At 40.4% G+C, this 21,587-nt stretch overlaps 1 protein-coding gene across 4 annotated transcripts in view; it reads left to right on the top strand.

Moving 5' to 3' along the window:
- CALD1 (caldesmon 1) overlaps positions 1 to 21,587 on the top strand; it is a 172,461-nt gene that overhangs the window by 56,247 nt on the left and 94,627 nt on the right. For all 4 annotated transcript variants that reach the window (XM_074366988.1, XM_074366981.1, XM_074366986.1 and 1 more), the window contains exon 2: positions 3,395 to 3,486. The gene's annotated coding sequence lies outside the window, so the exon portion shown is untranslated. The remainder of the gene's footprint in view (positions 1 to 3,394; positions 3,487 to 21,587) is intronic.

Below are 21,587 nucleotides of genomic sequence, written 5' to 3'. Positions count from 1 at the left end.
GAACATGTTTCTCACAAGGTGGTTATAGTGATAAATGAAATGGATGTGCGCCAGGAGCTTAGCGCAGGGCCTGGCACTAAAACTCTTAATACACAGTAGTTATTAGTATCTCCATAATGAGGGCAGAGACTATTATAAAAGAGCCATGGGGGGATTTTTTAATATAAATATTAATGTTGAAATCAAAGGGTCCTAATTCAAGGCACAAGGCAAAATTATAAATTAATGAAAACCTGATTCTTCTTCTTCACTACATGAAGTTAATCACTTTAATTTATTAGGATTATAAGGATCCCTAATTTAAGCTTTGTAATAACTCCCTATTATAGTAAGTTATCATTTGAGACCCTCCCCTTCACACAACCCCTTGGCATTCCTTTGGAAAAAGGCATCTTTCTGTAAACACTTGTGATAGGAATTTTAAAGTAGAATTTTAACCACTTTTTGCAAGTATGTATTGTCAGTATTTTTCCATTTGTGTAACCTGGGAAGGTGTTAGTTTCTGTTTTTCATGCTACTGCAAGGCTTTAGCTAGAGGTTTCCTGAGGGTTTTAAGAAAAGTACCCCTCTTGGAGAACTAGAAAGCTGATTGAAAGGAGAGAAATTCCTCCTTTCTTTTTATTACATCTTGATTATCCCATAGTGAATGCTTTCCTATAAAACCCAAATTTCCCCACATGCCTGAGCAGACAGTTCAATCAAAGGAGCAATAAATAGCACCTGGCTGTTTGCCACTGGCTGGGAAGGGGACTGTGGAAGGAAGACAGGCTCATTTACCTAACACCGCCGTCCAGCTCTCTCTCCCATCCCCTCTTCCTCCATCACCAGTCGTTTCCTTCCTTCCCATGTCCGGTCTAGACTTAGCTTTGCCTGCAGAGAATTTCAGCAACTGCTCTGAGCCAGGTCAGTTGGAATCCCTGTGCTGGGCACCGAATAAAAAACCTAAAGGGATCCAGTGAGCATTGGTTCACCCAGGCATCTATCTGAAGTTGCAAGGTAGCTGCCGGTAGAGAATGATCTTAGGACAGGAAGTAAGATCATCAGCTTTCTGGCTCTTCCATCCTAAATCTGAAAATAGAAAGTATATCTGAAGACAAACTCTGTTTTTAGTCACTTTGTCATTCCCTGTATGGTTTCTCTCAAAAGCTTTTCTATGTTTTTCTCACTCACAAGATGGTTCATAAACATATACACAGACTCTATAGACAAAAAAATTTTTTTCCCTGATTCCTGTATTTTTTCTTTTTTCATTCCCAATTTTAAAAATAAAAATACTGAGGGAATGGGGAGCAGGAAAAGGGAAAATGGACAAATAAATCCTGACCCTGCCAGAGGGCTTGGGGACAGTACTCTGGACTTTTTTCTCTACAAATTTAAATCTCTCAATTTGTTCATTCACAATCCAGGCAGGTAACTCCTTGTTTTCTTCTAGTCTCTTATGCCTTTGTCCGTTGAAGCCTGAGGGGCAAGGATGGGAGGCCTGTGTGGAGTGGGTGTTATAATCTACATCAGCATCTGAATGTAGGGAACTTCTTTAAGTGCAAGTTCCTGGGCACATTTTCGGAGAATCCCAGATGGTATTTTCTTAAAAAGCTCCGCCAGAAGATTCTGATATGCAGCCAGTCTGAGAACTTCTACTCCAGGGGGACAGTACACCATAAGTGCCATGAAACCAGGCAGAATGGCTATTTATTCATTGGCCCATCCCCCATATGTTCCTGGCACATAGAGGGTACTCGTCCATAACTGTTTGTAAATTTACTCACAGGAACACACATTGTAATATGTTCTCATCTAAACTCCATCCTCTAGTGCTGTGCTAGTTGTTCAGCAAGTGGTTCTTAATTTGGGGAGAGGGAGAAGGGAGCAGAGACAACTTTGAGAAATCTCTGAAAGCTAACGAAAGTTAATACACACAAAACTTGGACTACAGCGTTGAGGAGTCCATAATCCCCCCTGAAACTCATCCATGGGTTTTGTTCACTCATTCAACAAAATTTCTTGATGCCCTGCTGCATGCTGGCAGGGGCCTAGGAGCTGGAAGGAACCAGATTATAAGTTTAGGCAAATTTCCCAGCTACGAGACGTCTCACAGATTTTCTTGTCCCCTTTTCCTCAGATTTATAGAAAAGTCCTGCAAAACTTGGCCAACAGTAGAAGAAAAGGAATTTAAATGGGATTTGGAGCTCTGATCACTTTCTGGCATTGTAACCTACAAGTGTACTTATATGTTTTATCATTCCAACTAGATATTAGACTTCTTAAGATCGGGGCCCACATCCCCAGAATGCTGAGCAAGATACTCTAGATGTATCACAATACAACAGCTGTTCAGACGTGTGCATCTGGCACGCATAGGAAGAGATGGTAGAGGTTGAGAGAGGGGAGCTAAGGATGGCCTGACTGCTCAGGAATAAAGAAATGACGGCACCTGGTTTTGCTGACTAATTTACGAGCCCCTCAAGATTCCCCGATCCCTGGTTCGCAAACCAGCCTTCCTCAGATGAATATAAACCATTGATAACATGCTAGACAGATTTTTGTTTTGGTTTGTTTTTTAACCTGTGAAAACTGAAATGAGAATCTAGGAATCCAAGGTCAGTTTCCAGCGGTGTGATTCCAAGCCAGGCCCTTCAACTCTATGAGCTTTTATTTTCTTCCAATGCAAAATGGCAGAGGGTGGGGTGGGGGAAAGCAAGGTAGGTTCTCTTGAGCCCCATTATTCTACCCAGTGAAAGGCAAGCATTAAAACCCAGAGTTGCATTTCCCATGCTCATATCCAGTAGCATCCCTGGTCGCATCATGTTGGGGCAGGTTTAGGGGTGTGATGGTGATTTACTATCACAGCTCATTATTTCTTTGGTCCTTCCGATATTTAATATATACTGTTTCAAGTGCAAGACAGTCAACTCTAGATTATCTACTAGTACATTTCTATAATTATTTGGAATCTTTCAGAGCCGCCTCCTTCTACCAGTTAGTCAGGTTCCTGACCATTGACAGCAGAAGACTTTGGACAAAGCAAAGGGTCCAAAGAGTCTTTGAGTCTGAAGCTTAGAAGGCTTTGAGGGTTGAGCTTAGGGAAGCGAGTGTCCTTGGCTATGTCCTAAAGCCTCCTGTCTTCCATTATTGGCATTGGTAGCACTCCCTGTTTTGTACTAACTCTACCTCCTTCTCCCCTCCATTATTTAGAGGATTTAGGAGTTGACTCTGTAATAAGTGTATTTATTTTCTTTAAGATGCAAATGTGCAATACTATTTATATCTATGCTTTATTGCCCCTTTCAGGTCCTAACCAAAAGCAGTACCTGAGGAAGAAATTATATGTTAGAATATATAAACTACATTAACTAAAATTCATTCAATTTATGTTTCCATCCTTCTTTTATACCAGGTGTCATTAAAACACTTCAAGATCTTCCAGCTGAGTTCATAAGGATTGGTGGTCAACCAGAGGTTCACAAGAGGACATCTGATTGCTTACCTGTGAGTAGAGTTTATGTGCTTTTGTTGGGAGGGTGGGGAGCTCTGATATTAGCAGTTATATAACCTCTCTGCCTGATTTTCTAAATTCTTACACCTAAAGATGCATTGTGAAAAACCAAGCTTTCTGCTGTGCCTCTCAAGTAATCTGTCAGGTTTGGAAGGAATTGTTTTCTTGCTTTGTAATCTGATTTTTTTGCCTTATTTAAAAAGAAAATTTTTTTTTCCTTCATATATAATATCTTAAGCAAAACAGTCCCTGATCGATAATGAAGTTCTTATTTCCGAGGAAGAATACTGCTGACTTGAGAGAGTAAAGAGATGATAAGTCAGTCTTCCAGGGTGAATAAGCTTCCCTTTGCACAAACACTGGTGATGTCAGGGACGAGTACCCCCTCACTTTCTACAAATCCTCCTCACCTGGAAGAACTTCTTTCAGCAGAAGGTCTACCTAGGGAGAAGAAACAGGGGATTTCAGAAGGTAGAGGATGGAGAAACTAAAGGAAACTTCACTTGTTCACGATTTTCCCAAGGTTGGCACCAGTAGGGAGAAAAGATATTCAGGAATTTAGCACAGTTCTCAGGCAAGTACTGGGTCAGGATTACATCGGTTGGACCCTATATCTGTTTGCTGTGGCTGCTGTAGCAAAATACCACAGGCTGGGCTTAAGTAGCAGAGATTTATTTACTCACAGTTCTGGAGGCTAGAAGTTCAAGATAAAGGTGTCGGCAGGTTTGGTTTCTTCTAAGGCCTCACTCCTTAGCTTGTGGACGGCTGTTTTCCCCTGGGTCTTCACCCGGCCATCCCACTGCCAGCACACATGTTTGGCATCTCTCATTCTTGTGTCCAACATTTCTTCTTAAAAGGTCAATAGTCATATTGGACTAAGGCCCACCCTAATGAATTCACCATAACTTAATCACCTCTTTAAAGACCTGATCTCCAATATACGGTTACATTCTAAGGTAGTGGGAGTTAGGACTTCAACACATGAATTTTGGGGGAACACAATTTAGTCTGTAATACCCCATCATCTTTTTTTCTCTAATATGGTGACTTTTAGTTTGTGGCCTATGGACTGCCCTCTGATTCTCCTCTCCTAAACTCCCTTAGCATTGACATCACTCTTAGAACATTTGGTTTTCCTGCAGTGTGTTGTAGTCCTTTGCATACATCTCTCATTGCCCTATGACATTATATAATTTTTGAAATTGAAGAGTGTGCCTTTTACATCTTTTGCAGCACTAGAGGAAATTTTGTAAATGGTAAGCATGTAATAGTATTTATTAAATAACTGAATGAATGGATAGATGAGAAGATGCAGTCTCTGGCCTATAATTTATTTGCTTTAGGACGACCTTTATTGATGATTATTAGTGATGCTTTCTACTCACTTGCTATCTACCCCCCAACCCCCAAGAGGTGGAAATAAGTCAAAGCTGGAGAGAGGGTCTGAAAGAAAGATATGGTTAACTGATGGCGGGAGACTTACTTCCTTCTTCAGAGAGTTAGGAGACAGTAAATAGCATGAACCCACTCCAGGTATGGTCCCTCTTCCACGAGAACACTCTTTTGGGAGTGAAGAAGGAAGGACAATGGGTTTAGACTGGGCCTTGCTGAGTTTAAGGGCCTGTGGGATATCCACAGGCACGTGTCTAGAAAGCAAGGGAAATGCAAGTCTGAAGCCCAGGTGAGAACTAGAGGTAGAGAATTTCACAGTTATAAACTATACATAGGAATTATAACCATGACCGTGAATGAGGTTACCTAGAAAGACTGCAGAGGAGAGGAGCAGTGGTTTAAAACTGCCACCAGAAATTGCATGTAGGAAGTTTTCCTGGTAAATTACAGGAGAGAGACCCTCCCAAGAGGAAGAAATCTAAATACTGTTTGTAAAGAGGGTTTGTAAGAATGTGTGTATTAGCTCATGTGCCTATCTATCTGTTTCTCTCTCCACTTATTCCTTTGGTCCTATTTTATTCTTTCTTCTCTCCTCTCCTTTGGGGCTATGCCCCAGACCATTCCTGGGGCGCTGGCCCTACCCAACTTTGTTCCCCCCTAGCTAACTCCACCCATGAGCATGTTTGACTCCCCAGCTGCGTGCCCAGTGGTCTCATACATCAGCACCTCCCTTTAGGACCACTTTCTTCATCAGCCAATCGGAGCTAATCAGGCCGGACAATAGAGGAGGTCTGGGATTAGACTCCTTAATGTCCAAAGAGACAGAAAGCAAGTCTTTTTCAGGGTCAAGTGGCTAGGACTCCATTGCCAGGGAACATCATCTTGTCCAGACAGTGAAGGACTCAGCTAAGGGGAATGTACCTCCTTTGCACTGAATGCCCTCTTTAGTCCATAGTTCACTGCTGGGCTCCTCACACCACCTGTGCCCTCAAAGACCATTTGGTGACATTTTCCTGTTTGACGGCCAGGTCAGAATGGGGGCTGATGAAGCATGGAGAAGCCAGGCTTGACAGGCATAACAGGCTTCTCTCTGGGCCCCACCATCAAATATCATTTCTAATAGGGCCATGTTTACCCCAGCACTGAATTTCCCAATTTTTTCCTGCTTAATGTGATGCAAACAAAAGGGGGAAAGGTATTCATTCACTTCTTTTTTATTTTTTAAATTGTTATTTCTTTTCTTTTATTTATTTATTTTTCTTTCTCCATTGGTTCTCATCCTTTAGCACAAACCCTTGATCTTTCTTTAGATTGTCTGACTACTAGCAGAAGAGGCTCTCAGAGGTTTGGAAGCTTCCTCTTTCTCTGCATACCTCCATCCATTTCTTAAAAATGAGCTTTGGGATACCAGCTTTCTTCAAGGACCCACTTTCATATTTTGCTCTTGGTAGTCTTTCAGTACCAGGAAAAAGATGCCATTTTTCACTCATTTACCTAAAATGTCCATGACACCTGTGTCAGTGATTTTTATATAAATTGCTATGTACATAAGATGAGAAAGGAGAAGTTCTGAAGTCAAGAGAAAACAGTTCTGCAATCCATGAACGGCCTAGGTGGAGGGTTCCAAATGAATGGTGGCCAGTGGCCAGGAGAGGTGCCTCCTGACTGTGTTTCATTAATTTCAGTCAGCTACAGGATTTGGAGAGAAAGATAATTTTCCTCTGAGCACGTAAGAGTGCTTTGAGTTATAAGCACCTAGCAGGCTTTGCCTTGTTTTAGAACAGCATAAATGAGTGATTTTATAACCACTGTGGGCCAGTATTTTTGGAGTCAGTTGAAGCTCCAGATGGAATGGAAAGAGAAGGGTTTTTTTTTTCCCTTCCTCTTTTCTTGAATTTTGCAGAACAAGCCTCCCTGGACACCCTTGACAAAGTGTTCAGTCTCCTCTTTAGTTCAAGTGTGCCCACACTTGTCATAGCAGAATCTGAAGGGGGTCTTTCTTACACTAAGAGTCTTTTCTGGTAGTGGCTGTAGAACGAGGCTCATAGGATAGAAAATCGTGAATCCACTCTCTTCCCTAGATGGCTCACCCTCAGGAGACTGCTCTCAGGTCCTTGTCGTGCATTATAAGAAGGAAAATACACAACAAGCCCAAGTTTGGTTAGGGACTGAAGGGACACAAGGAACACAAGTTCCCATGGTCTTCCCAATTCTGGAAATTTGTATGATAAAGAAGATAAGAGGACATTCCAACATCACCATATGCAGATTTTGTAACTTCGGCCAAATGATGGAGTTTCCCTGGTGAGGGAATTGCATTTGGCCTTAAGAGGCACCTCCAGAGAGCACACATTCCTGCCTAGCATGGCTATTGATGGAAAGAGGTTGTGCCAGGGTGGGCAAGCCAAGATCGGGTACAGATTGCGGAGAGAAAAACAATGGTGCCAGGAGTTCTTGTCTAGAACTCCTTTCCAGCCTTTTGTTCCAAAAAGTATGAGTGAGTACACAGTAAAGAGGAGAAGAACCATCACACTAGCTTTTAACCAAAACTATCAGAAGTCTGAGGTTCCAATTGTGATGAGATTTGTATGGTTCAAGGACACAGACTCAGTTGCTTCCAGATTCTGTTTTGGGCTATTCAACAAAACAAAGTTGTGAACATTTTGCACCAGTCCACGCAACAATCTTCCAGTAGGATTCAAAGGCTCAATCTGGGGAGAAAAGACTGAGACATTTTCCTTCCTACTATTCTCTGTATCCTAGGTCCAACTTAATGCCAAATTAAATCTAAGGTTTTTTTTAATTGACTTTTACTGGAGGAAAAGGCAGAGCTGCATTCCCTGAAACAGATATTTTAAGGCCAAACTTATTACTTAGGTTTTTTTCTCCTCCTTTTTGCTAATTCAAAACAAAATGTCTATCATTCACTCTAACACCAGCCTTTAAGAGCTGGAGACAAATGGAGTCTGAATATTCACGCCAACATGGTACAAATGAGCTGTGATTTCAGGATGCTGGCTGTTTCTCTGACAGGGGAAAAGAGAGGTTGACTAGTTTAATATCCTTGGCTGAAAACACTTTGTTAAAGAGGGATGGAGAAGGCCAACATTAACATAGAGTCCTGTTATTTAATGACCAAGAATGACATATCATGGAATGGGGCATCCTGAGTTTGGGGAAAAGTGTGTTTATCACATCTAAAGGATGCAGAGAGGGTGTGAATATAAACATGTGGTGGGACTGCAGTAAGGAGCTCTTCTAAAAGCATTTTCTCCAAGTTCTTCAAATAAGAATAACATAACTTCTCCCGTAAGCATAGTAGACCCATGATTGTGAATCTGATTCAATCACAGACTTACAAAATTTATAAACATAAAGACACTTGTTATAATGAGAGACTCTGGGGACATGTCTACTGCCTCCCCCAGATTGCTGGCTAATGGTTTAGAAATAAAAGATATAGTTGTAAGTTGGAGTTGATGGGAGAGGCTTGTGACCACTATTAGCACCATCTGTCCTTTGTCTTGTTCCTTAAACATACATATTCAGTCACTAATTTATTCATTCTACAGCTGTGTATTGAACTGGGACTCCTCCATCTAGTGCTATATTAGGTCTGGGCTGTATTAGCAATTCTAGTGTTCCTCGTTTATTCTTTTCTATAACATGGACTCTCTTCTTTTTATTCAATGCAGTGAAAAATGTGGTGACTCCAATAATGTATTCATTAACATAAATTGTGATTTCTATACTTTTATTAATTTTTTATTGGCCTCATCTTGGCAAAGAGTCATAATATTTTAAATTTCTCTATTCTCATTCACCTATCATTCTTAATTATGTGGCTTATAGGCAAAACACTGCAATGCACTGGTTATGTCTGTGATTCTGCTTTTCTAGAAATTGCTTTGAAGAATGATGCGTAATTGCCCCTGCCTTATTTGTTTGCTAAATTCTGGTTTTCATGAATAATTTTTTAAGGAGGGATATAACTGCAGTATCAAAGTAATCAAAAGTTAAGAGCCAAGTAGGAGTTTGTGACATTTTTATTGAAATGCTCATAAGAATCAAAGGTGAGAGACCCAAAGTGATTTACCGTGAAATCAATGGTACTTAAGCCATGGGGCCCCTCACTTGGACAGGCCCCTGCCACACCCCCGCCTAATTTTTTACATTTAACATATTCTCTTTCTTAAAGACCTCCTAAATCATTTTCAGGTCCCACAAAATCTGAGTCTGCCCTAAGAGGACACAAACAGATAAACTTAAATGATTTCGCTTCATGTCTAAAGCTAATTAAATGAATAAAGCAAAGAAATGGTCAAAGTGTGAAGTGTTGTGATTTTTTTTTAAGGCTCTAGGATGAATTCAGCTGATTTTCTAAAGTGAAACCCACTTACATGAAATAATAAATCAGTTTGCCAAAGCCCAAATGAACATAAACAGGAGATTTATTTTTACTTCATTAATAAACATCAAATATGAGCTCACTCTAACATCAAGAAAGCCAAATCCTCCCGGCAGGAAGCAGCTTCTATAAGGCGCGTTTGTGAAGGAGCACAGAGCCTTCAGGCAATCACGGGATCATTTCATCATCGAAGTTCTTGCCACAAGCTACCTTTTATTATGCATTTACAGGTCTTATGAGACTTAGCATAGTGTTGTGGATAAAAGCGCAGACTCTCGGGATTTGTAGATACTAACTACTGTATATAAAATAGAGAAACAACAAGGTCCTACTGTACAGCACAGGGAACTATATTCAACATCTTATAATGGCCTATAACAAAAAAGAATATGAAAAGGAATATATATGTATAAATGAATCACTATGATGTACACCAGAAATTAACACAACGTTGTAAATCAACTTACTTCAATTAAAAGAAAAAAGATTGGTGGGCTGGGGGGAAGAGCTCAATTCTAGGGCTACACCGCCTGAATGTAACTCCTAGCTCTACCAGTTGCTAGCCCTGTGACCTTGGGCAAATGATTCACCTTCTGTGGGCCTCAGTCTGTCTGTAAAATGGAGACAATAAGGATCGTTGTAAAGATTTAAATCGATATTTATAAAGTTCTCCGTATTGTGCTGGGTACATAGTGTGTGCTATATAACCGTTGGCTAAATAAATAAACTTCTCCAGCTAGAGTGTGCACTAGTATATGAAGTGGGTCTGCCCTTGTAAGTCCTCCTAGTGCCTAGCCTGGCACATGATAGCCATTGAGGGATGACTGTGTAAATCAGGGGTCACAAACTAGCAACTTGAGGCCCACACTGACCTACAAATGTGCTTCCTTTGCCCATTTGCAAAGGTTTTCTTAAAATTTTGAATTTGAATTCTCTTAAGGATGCATTCTCCATTTCCACATAGGCCACTACTCCCCAACTATTTCTCTCTTGGGTCCTTAAAAGCATCTGTGTGTGTCACCCCTGGTGTAAATGAGCGAGCACATAACATGTGAGCAATTTACAGTTTAGGGCAGTTCTACAGCTCACTGAAGGAGGGAGGTGGGGCCAGTAAGCCCCTTCCTCTCCCTGGGGCCCTACCTGCAAACCGTGTTCTGATTAGCCTACCTATTCCTATTTCTATACTAGACGTCACAGAATGGAGAGGAAAGAGATAAGTTGAATGAGTACCTGCATGAAGCAGAAGTGTGCACTGCCTAATGTCAGAAGATCATTTTCATTACGGACTGAGTTAACCAAGGCTAAATCAGTTATGACCAGCTAGGTTATGCTAGGATCAGGAACAACTCAAAATCTCAGTGACCTAAACAACAAAGGTCACTCATGCTTCCTCTCTAATACTGGATAGGCAGGGGTCTCTGGTCCACATCATTGTCATCCTTACTTGGGGACCCAGCTGACAGCTACTATCTGGAAATGTTGCTGGTGACTATGGTAGAAAGAAAGAAATTTTCTGAAGGGTCTCATGTCAACAATTAAATGGTCTGCCCTAGAAGTGGCATGCCACTTCTTCTCACAACTCATTGGCCAGAGCTAATCACTTGGCCCCAGCTGACCACAAGGAGGCCAGCAAGTACAGTTCTGTAAGGTGCCCAGAAGGGTAAAACAGGAACACAGGGCAAGCAGCACTAGCGGCCACTGCTGTGGCATTTTTGGAACTTGGATTCTCAGGCCAGAAGCTTTTCAGTAAGTTCAACTCAGCAGCCATTCCCATGCATCTATAAAAGCAGAGCAAAACACCGGGCGCTGTAAGGGGTTATCAACGGAGAGCGGGCCCTGACACTGAGCAGCTTCACACTCACTCAGGAGAGAGAGAGGTTATGAAACATGTGAACTGCAAAGTCATACAGTCTTGACCATCAAAATGAACAGTGCCAACAATGCTGCAGAACTTGAAAGAGAGGATGTTTCTGGAATAAAGATAGGATTAAGCTGCAGGCTAGAAAAATATATGGGATTTGCAGGAGTGGAGGGCACTTCAGGTTACAGGACAGAGGAAACAGGGACAAAGACCCAGAGGCAGAAATACCAGCTGGATTGTTGCAGGTCTAAGGAGTTGGCCTGGCTGAGAATTGTGTTTGCATGTGAGGGTGGGGTCAGGAGAGGACTCAGGTGTTGGGTCCAGTGGAGCCCTGCCATGGAGGGCCTCCAAGGTCGACAGAGAAACGGGATGGTGCCATGTAGGGGAAGATCATCCATCCTCACTAACCCCATTCAAAACTCAAGCACCTAAACCTCCCGGGCATTAGCTTACCCCCCAGCCAAGAGCTGAGGGTGCCTAACCTGCCCAGACCCACAGGGCAGTCTTTGAATGGAGACAGCAGTAAACGTTGGGTTTATTTGATCATTCATCTTGCTAAGAAAGAATATTCAAGTTCAAGTGAAACAGCCTCTCATTGCTGGGGTCAGTTCAGCCCTTTTGCTATGGAACATCTGGTTTTGAAATTCTGCTGAGACCCTGACTTAAATCTGTTTAACTTAAAAAGCAGCAAGAGAACATCTTGTTTTCATGAATGTCCAGGGGCTGTGTGTCCACAAATTAAAGGTCTGTTTGTGGTATCCAAAGTAGAAAAGCTGGTCGTGAGATGTTCTGCCACTGGAGTAAATTTATTATGGGCTGTTCGTTTCTTGGAATCATGAACCAAAATTTGAAAAAAAACAAAGTGGACCAGCTTCATTTAAATCAGCAAATTTCGGCTTGATGGCGGGTAAGAAACATGCTTTCATTGTCAGTCACTGAGCTGGATGGTTTCTAGAGAAATGCCTTCCACTTTAGCCATGTGAAGTTAATGTCTTAAATTGGATTCTCTGGGTCTATATAAATTCCAGCAGACAGTATCTGACAGATCATTATTTTTACATTAGTTACACAAGATCTGAGGTGGGAGAGAAAGGGTGAGGATAGTTCACCATCCCTCAAACCTGACTAGCTCCTTGCTCTCCACCCTTTTCTGTAGGACAGAGAAGTGGAGACGTTTGATGTATCAGCACCTAGAAGAGCAGTGTCTGGTGCTTAATGGATGTTGATATATATTTAATAAATGCAAACTTCAGTCTCACACATTTATGTTCTTTGTGAATGCATGTCTATATATGTATTAATAGCATTTCTGTTTAAAAAAGCTATTACTTGCCTATGTCTTATTTTAACCCAAAGACAACCATTAGTCATTCCTATAGTTCTCTCAGAGCAGCTTGTGTTTTTCCTTCCTAACCCTCGTCCCAGTTACTATTTCATTTATTTATTGCCTGTCTACACCATCAGACAATAAGCACAGTGAGGACAGGGTAGTTGCTTTCACAACTTATTTGCCACACCAAGCAAATTAGCAAAATATCATTTGCTTCATAAATATTTGTTGAATGTGTTTATTGAAGTTTTCTTTGTGATGGTGGTTGTAGAGCCTTTAACTACTCTTGAATATATATGAATTTAAACACAGTGAAGAAGACATTAGGGTTTATAATGCAGTTGAATGTGCAGGGGCTTTTGTGTGATAACACACTCACAGTGATTTGGCCATACGCTCTCCAGAAGATCATAGTGGGATGGGTTGGCCTATCCACCTCTGTTTTCTTCACTCAGAGTTGTCAGTTCACACCTGCCACATAGCTGGCCAAGAGTCATGTCATAGCACATGGCAATAGTTTAGGATTTTTTGGTCTCTCAAATAGTTAACTCATTCCTGGTGGGATTAAACCTATGACATTAGCCTTATTAGTAATATATATTGATCCAGCAAGCTACCTGGTAAAGGCAATACAAGGATCTACGGTCAGAAAGAAGACGCTTCAGGTCAGGTATCCGATGGGCTTATGGCTTAATGTATACATTCACTTGTCTCATGGTCACTGTAGACTTTCTGATGGTCAACCAAAATACAAGCACTTCAACTTGAGTGGGAACAAAGTGGATTCACTTGCTGTATTTTGCTTTGGCTGCCTGTGTAGACAGGGTTGAAATGGCACTGGCTTGTAAGTGCTAAAGAATCTCAAGAGAAATGCTCAGTCATTTGCAGGAGGTGCAATTCCACAATAGTTTCTTGCTTTGTATACTTGAAAACATTCCCAAAGAAACAAAGTTGGATGCAGAAAAAATAATGGGAGAAAAGAAAAATAATACTCTGAATTCTGAACAATTCTACTTTAATAGGTTGATCTGTCTGCCAGCTGGCCTCAGTGTTGACTACTTGTAATATATACTCTTGGTAGGCCACATGTAGTTCTTGGAACTGTTTATATTAGACTGCAGAAACTTAATTATTCTAAAATTGGCAGAACTCGCTTTGGTTACTTAATACAAAGTTGCTTAGTCATCTTTATACTTGGTGTGGACAGCATTGTTTAAGTGTGAAAAACTGGGAAACACAAATGTGCTCCAAAGAGATTATAGGTCAGGTAGAAGTAAGAAGGTACCGTTGTTTCAAGATGCTTGGCAGGTGGTTGCCACATGTTTTAATTTGACAAGCTAGGTGACTGTTGAGTTGAAGCCCTTGATTATAAGTATTTTTCCCGTTTTCTTTGTGGATTTTGTCAGAAGTCAAAAGCTGCTGCTGCTGCTTCTTAGATCATATTCTAACCCTACATTTTGCAAAGTACAGGTTTCCCAGCAAGAGTATGAGGAACTCTAGAATCAGCTGTCAAAATAGTTTTCTCGTTCTCAGGAACAGACAACGATGTCATTTCAAGCTGGTTGTCACAAAGATCCTTCTTTTGAACCTCTTGGTTTGAACCCTTATCTTACCATACTTGAACTACTGCTTTCCAAATGCAATACAGATTTACAGAGCTTCAGTAAGAAAACAGACTGGCAAAATGACTTTCTTCCGTGTATTTTAGAGTCTGGAGTGGCTCCAGAGGTCTCCAGTTTTTTCAGGAATGCCCATGGCAAGCTCACACTCTTCCTGTGACCTGGGCAGGGGCTCCTAAGAAATATAGTGAGAAAAGATAAAAGTCCTGTAGCCAATGGGTAGTGACACCAGGCCTGGGAGGGTAGGTTCCCAAGAAAACATCCAGAACAGTACCTTATGTTTCTAATTACTGAGCTTGGTTACAGAGTAAAATCAGGCAATGCTTTTTTCAGACTGATGGAAGCATTTAAATCAGCTCTGAATGTCAGTGTTTTCTAATTATGATGGAGAAGTGGCAAGGAATCTCCAAAGACCTTGGAAGTTTGGGACGTTTCAGCTCAACACTGATTCTCTTCTTATTCATCATGTCTTCTTTGTCCTTCTTTTTCTTTGACTGCCCCAGAACAAACTTATTCCCTCAATTTAAAAATGTCTAATACTTCTCTTTCCTAAAACCAGAATGTCTTTCTAAGACAAGTTTCTTCTCCACTAGAAGAAAACAACCACAACTACAAATCACAATGCAAAATAGAGCTTCATAGTGAACCACCATCCACAAGGTTACTAAAAGCTCAACTGGAGATGTAGCCTTTTGATCATGTCTCAGCCAAGTTCGTCTGTTTACCAATTAAATTCAATAATGAGCAATTCCCTGGACTCCATTTCAATTCAACAAGCGTGAATTTAGTGCTAACTATAAGAAAAAATAGTTAAGAAATTTGAGAGATCACAAAAACAAGTAACAACCTCAAGGAGGTTACAGTCTTCTAGGGAAGACTGATATGTACTTGGTAATTAAAATACAAACTCCAATAATATAGCTACCAGAACAAACTCTTATCAATGAGTATATGGTTCAGAGATCCTGTAGTCTCATGCTAGTCTTAAGTAGATGTGCATTATGAGCCATTCCTTACTTGAAGGAGAGTCCAGAAACTCCCAAACTAACAAATGGGTGAAACTACCATCTAAATGATTCATGTGAAAGGAAGGAGGAAGCAGTCTAGGCACTTTTCAATTCATTATTTAACCTCTATGCAGATGTATATGTTTAAATTGCATATCTATTATGTCCAAGGGACATAGTGGATAACGTCCCTTGGTTTGGTTTCAAAGCTTTTCATCTTAGATTATAAACTCCCAGAAGATAGTCTCTAACACGCTTCATAATTCCAGACCCCAATAAAGGCATATGATGATCATGATGAATAGAAGTTGAGTAATTCACTAGGGAATAATTAGATCAATAATAGCATTTCCTTCATGTACAAAAATGTTGCCAATGACACAGTACCTCTAGGACATACCTTTGAATCATTCCCAGCAGTTTGTAAATGGATTTGCATCTTGCCATCTAAACTATGTCTAATGTCTTGTATTAGCAGGATGTCTGGCTAAGGCTCTGGCTCTTGTTGTCCATCACTGAATTGGAAATATTAGTTGAAAAACCAATCCCAAAAAGCAGACTCATGGGTTGCTGATATTTTTATAGCTGAATGGACCAGAAAGGCCAGAGGGTCATGCACAAGTAAAAATACTGCTATGTAAAATAGGATGACCTCTGTACCATGTTTATAATTGGTGAAGATCGATGGCCTCTGATCTTTTGTTCCAAATAAGCCACTCTTAGGCTTTGTTGTGTGGTTTGAAGTGCAATCTCTCTTCAGTATCTCAGCTTGTTTTGCATTCACTGAGCATTTATTTCACTTTCTCAGGAGCAAGTGTGCTCAGTCACAGTGAAACTACAGATCCAAGAGACCTGAAGGAGAACAAAGAGGCTACTCATGAGGGGATTAAAAGAGCACATCCGTGCTCTAAGAGGCTGACCTGCACCAAACTCCACATGTTATTCCACCTTCTCTGGAAGACTGTGAGGTCTTTGAAGACAGAGCCTGTGTCTTAACATCTTCATGTCTCTGAACCGCATAACATCACTTCACACAGCATAATCATTTTGTATCAGGAGCTGGAAGGCCTTAGAGCAGGACTGTCCACTAGAGCATTCTGTGATGACAAAAATGTTCTCTGCAGTCTTACATGGAAGCCACTAGACACATGTGGCCACAGAGCACTTGAAATGGGTCTAGTGAAGAGAAGGCACTGAATTTCTAATTTTATTTGATTTTGATTAAATTTAAATTGTCTCATGTGACTAGTGACAACTATATCAGACAGCACAGCCTTAGAATCTCAAAAGTATCTTTACACTACAGCCCTAACAGATGGCCATTTCACCTCCACCTGACTATTTCCAGTAAGAGGGGTTCACATTTCCTCAGCATCCCTACCCATTCTTGGATAGTTCTAGAGGGGCCAGGACCCCACCCTCACCACATCAGATGTAGCTTCTGCTGTCAGGCATGCATTTGAAAAGCACATTTATGCTTTTGCTTTTTTTTAAGCTAAGCTGTGCATTTGTTTTCTCAAAAGGACACAGATTGGTGGAGAATTTCCATCTTTGCCATGGGGTTCACCTCCACGGTTCTCACTGCCTTTTGCTCTAGAGAGCAGAGGGGACCACATGCCTGTTCTGATCTGATATGTTCCGTTCTGTGTCTTTCCGTCTAACTCTCTTGGAGTTTGCCGAGGAAAAGTATTTCCAACTCTTGAAAAGGAATTGCGTTCCAAATTTTCATTTCTCTTGCTCTTCTAAGAAAACTTTTCAGGTTGATTGAGAGATTAGTCTGAATACCAATCCTGGTTTTCCACTGACTGGCTGTGGTTAAGGAGCTGATACCAAAGTCCTATTTGTTTCAGTCTCCTTTCTTTAAACAGAAGTGAATCTATTTTTCTTTCTTGGGAGTATCAAACAATGATAGCCATGAGGTTTTGAACAACATAAAATTCTCCAAATGAGGTGGTAACATTAGGAGATGAGACATAAAACCCCTAAGTGTGTGGTCTTCCCCAGTGTGGAAGCAAGTGTAGACAAGGCCATCCCTTCACAAATCTAACACAGCCAGTGTCCACTGCTCTTAAGTGGAAGAAAGGCCAAACAGACATTGATTTCTGTAACATTTAGTCTGTCTGTTCTCCTGCTTTGCAAATGGAGAAATACAAATAGAGAAAAAGTAATGATAAAAGTCTGAGCAGGGAAGGAAAGAAAAAGCAGGTCATAACCTGTTAGCCTGCTCTTCAGTAAGGGCCTTGTGTTCTGGATTCCACTGATGGGAGAAAAGAAATGACTTGAGAAGGCAGAGATTCCCAGGTTAACCTCATTCATTCCTGTTTCCATGTTGCTAGTCTTGACATATGTCTCAGTGATTTTTTTTTTTTAAAGTAGCACAGATTTTTGAAACAAAGTGGTGAAGATTGAGCTAAAGTTAAGTCCAAACCGTATGTTACAATCCATGTGTTTATTTGGGTTTTGAGTCCCAAATGAACCATTTAGTTGAGAAAAAGAGCAAAGCAGGTTGATAAATTGATTTTTTTTTAAAGGACAAAAGTTCATTTTCTACAGTCAGAAAGAAAACACTGCCAGATTTACTGTGTAACTACTGCAAAGGTGGGTTTATATAACTTTTGAGATTCATATATAGTCTATTACCAAGGTCTTTAATTCACTTTGTAAACACTAATCAGTCAGTAAAGTACAGAGATGAATCAGCTTGAGTTACATTTTCCATACTCAGAATGATAAAATCCAGAATAAAATTCCAAAGGTTCAAATCAATTCCTGAGTGACCGCTATGTCCCAATAGTGAAAAGGTTTTTTATTTTAAAAGACTATCTATTCTTAAGTGGCCTTAAGAAGGAAAGCATGTGGAAAGTAAAATATCAACGAAATATTTACATACTGGTTCGAACAACTGATGAGCTGTGGCAAGGCAATACATTATTAATTACAAAATGAATGATGGATACTCAAGGAGTGAGATATCACTTCCAAACTAGAGTCTTTAGGAAAGGTATCATGAAGGAAGTGAAATCTGAGCCACAAATTCGTGACTGAATAGAATATAGACAGTGAAGAGGACAGGGGATTTCATTCCAGGTGGATGGAGCAGTATGAATGAAAGAGCAGAGGTAGAAAATTATATGACACATTTGAGAGGTAATAAAATATTTTATCTAGGATGCCATGGGATGATCAACTTGAGAGGAAGGTTAATGCTTCCTAAATCAGAAAATTAGAAGAGAATGCACATAAGTATCAAAACATTCAGATCTGGAAAGAAGGAAACGTGTACATGTCATGTTTGATGCACCCATCTTTGCTGGATTGGAGAGCAGTAACAGAACCGTAGTATTATATGGAGTAGGATGAAACCCCCTACCGTTTCATCCTACAGACAAGAAAAGCTCAGAGAGGGTCATCTCAAATCTCCTGAGTCCGCCAAGGATTTGTGGAGGAGGGCAAATGAAGGATTGAAGTGAGAGAAGACAATTTGAAGAGCAGAGGTGGGGAATCTGCTGGAGTGTCTTATACCCAGAAGTCACCTGGTACCTATAGGCTGAAGAGAGGCATCACTGAAGTGCAGTGATGACCCAACTGAAATTAGCACAAACCTTTAGGTTAGACAACATGGTTCTTGACTTTCTCCCACAAAGCCCTGAATCTCAAGAACAAAAAGCAGAGAGCAAATGATGAGTGGGATCCAAGGTCAAAGATGGGTATGATAATCTGGTATAAGTTTTAAAAAGCAAGAAAGTCTGAAATATAAGTTCCAGGAGGGCAGAGACCTTTTCAGCCTTCTTCACTGTTGTGTCAACAGTGCCTAGAACAGAACCTAGCACATAGTAAATGCTCAGTAAATGTCCATTGAAGATTGGTGGTATAAATGTTTTTGTGGGGCTTTGTCGAAGTAGTTGGACCATGTAATTTGACAGTGGGTATATAATGATGACAGGGATCTAAGAACAGTTACTAGTGTTAAAAGACTACGGTTCCTTGCAATAACAGAGAAATACTTATGTTGGAGATGAGGGCACAGTGGATTAGAGGAGGAAGGTATGTAATGAGGAAGGGGCGATACAAGAGAAGAAATGCCAACATTTCAGAGAAAAGCATGCAGTGATGCTGTCCGGGATATGACCATCCTAGTTTAAGAATCTTAAAAAAAAGTCACAATAAAATTAATAGTCACTTACTAAATATTTGCAAGGTTTAACTTAATTGAGATCTCCCAGATATGATAATTCTCTGAATTAAACCAAAAGGGCTTGAAATTGAAGAGGCATGGGTAATTTTTAAGATAACTTCTTAACCAAATTTAAATGATCCAATGAATTAAACTGGAGATCACTCACAGTAGTCTTCGCAGAATTTCTCTGGGAAGCACTCTTACTTGTTTCCTGAAAAGGAAAACAATTCCTGGAGGGAAAGAGTGGGTTAGTCCAAGAACATTACAGTGGTAAAAAGCCACACTTTGACATTCTGTAAAACGGGTTATAATAGCAACCTCGCAGGTTTATTATGTAGATAAAATACGAGTACATATTTTTAAATGGCCCAGCAGACCTATCAAGCTATGAAATGACATGGAAAAAACTTAAATACATATACTAAGTGAAAGAAGCCAGTCTGAAAAGACTGTACGGAATATGGACTATGATTCCAACTACACAACATCTGGAAAAGGCAAAGCTATAGAAACAGTAGGAAAAAAAAAAAAAAAGTTGCCAGGGTTTGGATTAGGGGAGGGAAGGAAGGATGAACAGATGGAGAACAGGGGCTGTTGAGGACAGTGAAACTATTCTGTCTGATACTGTAATGGTTTAATGGCTTAATGACATTAAGCATTTGGCAAAACCCGTAGAATGTACAACACAAAGTGTGAATCTTCATGTAATCCAAGGACTTGAATTAATAATAATGTGTGAATATTAGCTCATTAATTGTAACAAATGTACCACTGGAAAATTTTAATAATAGGCTGTGTTTGTTTGCTAGGGCTGCAAAACTGGGTGGCTTAGAACAGAAACGTAATATCTCACGGTTCCAAAGACTAGAAATCAAAGTGTCATCAGGGCCATGGCCCTCTGAAGACCCTAAGGAAGGGTCTGTTCAACAACTCTCCCCCAGCTTCTGGTAGCTTCAGGTGCTCCTTCCCCTTCCTCTCCTCATGGCATTCTCCCTGTGTTTTCACATTGTCTTCCCTTTGTGTATATATCTGTCTCTGTGTCCACATTTCCCCTTCTTATATGGACCTACTGGATTAGGGCCATCCTAATAACCTCATCTTAACTTGACTACGTGTGCAAAGACCCTACTTCTAAGTAAGGTAACATTCTGAGGTTCTGTGGGTCAGGACTTCAACATACCTTTCGGCGGGGGGTGCACAGTGCAGTGCAGTAGAAGAAACTGTGCACAGGGATGAAGGAGGGGGAATATGTGGATACTCTACTTTCTGTTCAATTTTTCCTTAAAAGTGAAGCTGCTCTAAGAAATAAAGCCCACTAATTTTTTTAAAAAGGTAAAAGATACTACCCAGCACATAGCATCTTCAGTTATCGTTGGTTACTTTTGGAAGTTGCATTACCTATTCAGTGTCCCTGACAAATAGATTTTATTCTTGATGCATTCCAAGACCAATATAAGCACTGCCCCCAAATCCCAAGAACTTTCCCCCTCCCATTCACCATTCAGGTTATGATATTTTGGAGGTAGATAAGGTTTAGCTTTCTTTCCAAGGTTCTCCCCCTAATAACAAGAGTACTGGTCTGCTTGCCACCACCTCCTGCCTTGACTGTATTTACACCTGTGAGTAGGTGGACATGCACACATATGTGCACATACACACATGCACACACACGCACACACACATACACATCTAGGATGGCTTCTTACCTGCCATCAACCCAAATAAAAGCTGAAACAGAGTGGTTCTCCTTATAAAGCTGCCACAGGAAATATCTATAGTGAGGGCCACATGCCCGTAAAGGGAAAAAAAAGCATTGTGAACATAACACATAGTAATAATTAGCATTCTTGATTGAAAGATGCATATCAGAAATTAAACTTAATTTTTTTAAGTTTTATTGAGTAATAGTCAGTTAAACTTAATTTTTTTATTGAGTTATAGTCAGTTTACAATGTTGTGTCAATTTCCAGTGTAGAGCACAACTTTTCAGTTATACATGACCATACATATATTGATTGTCACATTCTTTTTCACTGTGAGCTGCCACAAGATCTTGTATATATTTCCCTGTGCTATACAGTATAATCTTATTTATCTATTCTATATATACCTGTCAGTATCTACAAATTTCAAACTCCCAGTCTGTCCCTTCCCACCCCCCTCCCCATGGCAACCACAAGTTTGTAATCTATGTCTATGAGTCTGTTTCTGTTTTGTATTTATATTCATTTGTCTTTTTCTTTCTTTCTTTATTCTTCTTTTTTTTTTTTTAAGATTCCACATAAGAGCAATCTCATATG

This window comes from Camelus bactrianus, chromosome 7 (assembly GCF_048773025.1).
Source record: "Camelus bactrianus isolate YW-2024 breed Bactrian camel chromosome 7, ASM4877302v1, whole genome shotgun sequence".
NCBI classification, from domain to species: Eukaryota; Metazoa; Chordata; class Mammalia; order Artiodactyla; family Camelidae; genus Camelus; species Camelus bactrianus.
The sequence above is the reverse complement of the archived record's forward strand: the minus strand, read 5'-3'. Positions and strand labels throughout refer to the sequence as shown.